This window comes from Esox lucius, chromosome 1, assembly GCF_011004845.1.
Source record: "Esox lucius isolate fEsoLuc1 chromosome 1, fEsoLuc1.pri, whole genome shotgun sequence".
Classification (NCBI taxonomy): Eukaryota; Metazoa; Chordata; class Actinopteri; order Esociformes; family Esocidae; genus Esox; species Esox lucius.
Window position 1 is genome coordinate 21,938,601 of NC_047569.1, and position 4,439 is coordinate 21,943,039.

At 37.5% G+C, this 4,439-nt stretch overlaps 1 long non-coding RNA gene across 1 annotated transcript; it reads right to left on the bottom strand.

Annotated features, from left to right (window-relative positions):
• Positions 1 to 1,030: 1,030 nt before the first annotated feature.
• Positions 1,031 to 2,589, bottom strand: LOC105023192. The gene is made up of 3 exons (XR_004576799.1): positions 2,454 to 2,589; positions 2,318 to 2,362; positions 1,031 to 2,135 (listed from the first exon to the last, which is right to left on the bottom strand). It is a non-coding gene; the product is annotated as an uncharacterized LOC105023192 (long non-coding RNA).
• Positions 2,590 to 4,439: the final 1,850 nt, after the last annotated feature.

A 4,439-nucleotide genomic window follows, 5' to 3' on the forward strand; every position in this document is an offset into this window, starting at 1 on the left:
TATGTTAACTCCTCATGAGTGTTTTCAAATACCCCCAGGGGTCCTAGTACCCTGGTTGGGAACCACTGATGTACACTATCAGACCTGTACGTACATGCGATTATGTAAAATGAACAGTTTTATTTAGAAAGATAATCAATTCACTCTGTATGTATTTGTATGTATTTTTTTTGAAGAGGCATCTGACACGACCTCGTTATTTTGACTGATTATTGCCAATAGTACGTGGAGTGCGTGTTCCAGACAGGTCGGTGCACTGACACTTTGGTGGAAAGAGGTTCAAGCATCGTCGATTGACGCGTGCCTGCTGACTAAAAAGACGGCCGCTAGTTGTGCCTAGTTCCAGAGCATTTTCTTTCGTCATGGTAGAGCAAGAAATTAAGCTGATCAGATCTGTGATCAGTTTTTTTTTTTTTTTTTACGTTGTAGAGCATTAAATTGAACGTGAACTGTGCTGTACTGATAGAACAAAAATTAAAAAAAACAGCTATGGTTTGGGGAATACTCACATTTTAGTCAATCGTATAGTTCAGAACAGAGCGTTCTGGAATGTAAATTGATAGAGGTTCAACGTTTTTTCTTCAATGATATGGACCACTTTTCCCTCGATTACTCTGAATATCAAAGTGTGCCCATGGCAAAGGTGCATAATACAGAAAACGGGGCTGAAGGTGGAGGGAAAGGGTTTATCTGGGATTCAGGAAACTTCGGTGGGGAAAGGGGTTTATCTGGGATTCAGGAAACTTCGGTGGGGGAAAGGGGTTTATCTGGGATTCAGGAAACCTCGTTTTAAACCAGCCATTTTGTTGCTAACTGTTAGGAGGGAGTGAATCAATTGCATTCATTTTTTTGCAAACGAATATTTGTTAGATGGATTTCGTCTATGATTGTACATTATGTTTAATAAACAAGCCACTAAAACAACACAAAACTGCCCCTTTTTAGAATTGGAACATACAATTGACAAATGGCTGGTTGACCGGAGAACCAATCAGCAGCCAAATGAAAATAAAAAAGCACAGTGCATAAACAGGCTTGGAAAATGTTATAATTTATTCCTTCTTCGGATGCAAACATATCCTAACTTTATAGGAAATGCAAACCAATCCGCGTCCACGCCTAGTTTAGCCTTCTTGCTTTCCTAACAAGAAGACAATGCAGAGACTTAGGCTATGACATACATTAGAGATGGATGCAAATCACTGAAGACAATATACAAGTTATTGACCAGTACAAGATAAAATGTGGTCTTATTTTAGGTGTCGTAATATTTTTTTTCTGATGTGCTAGGAGAGCATTAATGGCTTAATTATTGTGATTTAAACTTTACAAGTGATACAAACTGAGAACACCACATCTACAGTCTTCATAAAAAAAACATCTACAACAGTTTCAGAGGATATTACAAAACTTGTAAAATACTCAATGAGTGCAAATTATATTTTCATTACATTGGAACATTTCCAAACATAAAGCTTTTCATTGAAAATGTATATTTCAACAAAGTTGTTAGTTTTTTTTACAGTTACATTAGTTACACATAAAACAATCCCGTGACAGTCATGTAAGTGCCCACGACTGAAGATCATGTATACACACATCGGAGAAAACAAACAAAACGTGTACAGCCATTAGAATGTGCAAGTCTGCCAAAATCCACAAATGATAGGATGTTGACCATGGACTAAATCTCAAGTAAGAAAAACCAATGTCTATGTATTTGCCTTGTGTTTTTCTACATTGTGTGACCTAGATCACATATTCAAATAAACCACAGAAATAGATGGATGTTGGTTCATGCTTTGGTGGGGAACAATCACCAGCCTCATTATGCATCTATATTCTACAGTAACTACAGGAACCTGGTTGTTCCTGCTATGCTGGATGTCTCAAACCATATCCAACACAATCCAACTACTTTGTAGGCGGAGTCTGTTCAAGTTGACAAGGACCATGCTCTAAATTTAAGAGGGTAACAGGAGAGGGGATGTTCATGTAGGAGTTTTTTTTTTATATATATATATATATATATAAATACATAGCTCCCATAATAGTGTATCTGGTGGACAATACATCATGTGCTGTTCCTCATCATTTTCCTTTCTCAGGTCTGCATCTGTCCAGAAGGATCAACTCTATGGGAAGAGAACAATAGGCATTTGTCATTTGTCAAGTATCAAAAACGTAACCGGATATTGTCCATTCTCCTTTTAATATCCGTGAATATTTACATCTGTATAGTTTTCCAAGTCATGATCATAGTACCGTATTTCACCAATCACATCCAAGAACAGAACATTTTAAAAAATGGACTCACCTGCTCAACATGTACAGCATTTGACCGGGGTCATCTGCAAATGCCCTGTAATAACAGAATGAGAAAGGCTGGTATGGATGATTGTAAAATTACTGACATTCAGTAAATTACCTGTGTGTAAAATATGACTAGGTACCCGTCCCCCCAGTGATAAAATGCCCGATCCTGGTAGAAGATGCATAGAAACAGCCAAACGCTTATGGTCTCCACCCAGAAGATGACAAAGAGGAACCACAGTGAGGAGAGTAGCAGTTCACACACCATCCTGGGGCTACTACAAGGAGAAAGAGAAGTGAGTTGACATAAGTCCTCAATCATACTCCAGTGCTTTACCGAGACCAATTGTTAATGGTACTTGTGGGAGTAAACAAAGTGTTAGCTATAGGACAGTAAGATGGCGATGTTAGATCTTGATTCAACTATTTTGGTTGAAGGCATGGACATTTCATGCATTATCAACATTCAACACATTATCAGCACTGGTACACGAGCTGGCGTCTAAACCAGACAAGCCAAAGTTTGGATTTGGCAAACTATAGATGTCTTGGTCCAACAACAAAAGTTGATCAGAGCGGCGTTCAACCTGAGGTAGTAGTTAGCTGGCTCACAATATTGGTGACGTCACGGGCACCTCTAGCCAGCTAGCAAGTAATAATGCAAAGGGGAAAAAAGTAATAATACAAAGAAAGTATCTTACTTTTACGCGTGATGGGTGCAGATTAAACAGTATCAAAGTCTGCAAATATCAATGACATTCATGGAGGCAAGTCGTTTAGCCGAAACTTGCGTTTTAGCTAGCTAACTATAGCTAACGTTATTAGTAATGTTCCAGCTAGCGAATAATTAGGATAAGCTGACCGGGAGTTTTGTGAGCTAGCTAATATTTAACTAGCTTGCTTAAGTAAGTCGACAAGTTGATATGATCTGCTTTACCAGAAATTACATTGTATATCTAATTAGCCAGCTAAGGTGCATGTTTTCAATGTTTAGGGGCAGCTTTGCCTGCATGCTCCAGCAAATGTTCCTGCGTTACCACTGAGTTTCCGGGAGTCTGAATGCGCAACTGCTGCGCAGAACAAAGACTATAGCAAAACAAGTCTCAAAATGGTCCTACTTAAAGACAGGAGACAAGTTATATACTAAAATTACTTTATTACATCTGATTTCTGGTCAATAACCCTATGCCAGCACAATAGTAATTATAATACAAACAATAGTACATTTGATTCTAGTTTTATTCAGTTTTATGAATATATTTTACACATTTCAATTCACTTGTTTTTTGTGAAATATTATGTATAATCTTCATAATCTTTCAAACATTCAATAACAGATTTCACAATCTATACATTTTAATACAGGTTATGTTGTAGTGGTAATGTTGTGCCAAGAAAGAATACTGACATCCTTATAGAAATCCACCCACTTTTTTCACAAGTAGCCTTTCACTACATCTTTTCAAGCTTTTCTAGATTGGCCATCTGACCAGAACCAAAAAGTTTACATCATGCTATTTCATTTCGTGCCATCACCCCAATAATAACATTAGGTAACTCTGGAGATGAAACAATGCAGTGGTGTCTGGGCTTGGCAACTCTGGTATGGCACAGTGTTTGACCAGAGGGAGGACCTCCATTTTATTTCTTTAGGCTTTTTCTCACTCAGTATCCTATACTTTCAGTCAGTAGGACAAACATAAATGTTAAAATTATAGTAAAAACATTATCCAAGTGTGTGGAGAAGCTTTGTTAATTAAATCAAATGAATAAAAAATATCTAAGTATATCCCCCTCACAAAAAACGGATACAAAAACATTAACAAAAGGGTGTGACAGGTTGGTTATCGATGTCATATGTAAGAGATGAGGTTTCATTGGCTTGACCTGCAAATCACCATTGATCTTAGAAACTGTTGACCTTAACAGGGCTAGGTCCCAATAACCAGAAATACCTAAAATGTCTTACTTCACAACTCATAAGAGAAGTCTTAAACTAAACCTCTGAGTTTTGTTTTTACCTCTGTGTGGGTATAAATACTAGGAAACAAGAGGTGGTAGCTTTCTGAGACTATTACGACTCAGCCCTATGTATTGTAACAAAATTGTATCACAGTTGGACATGA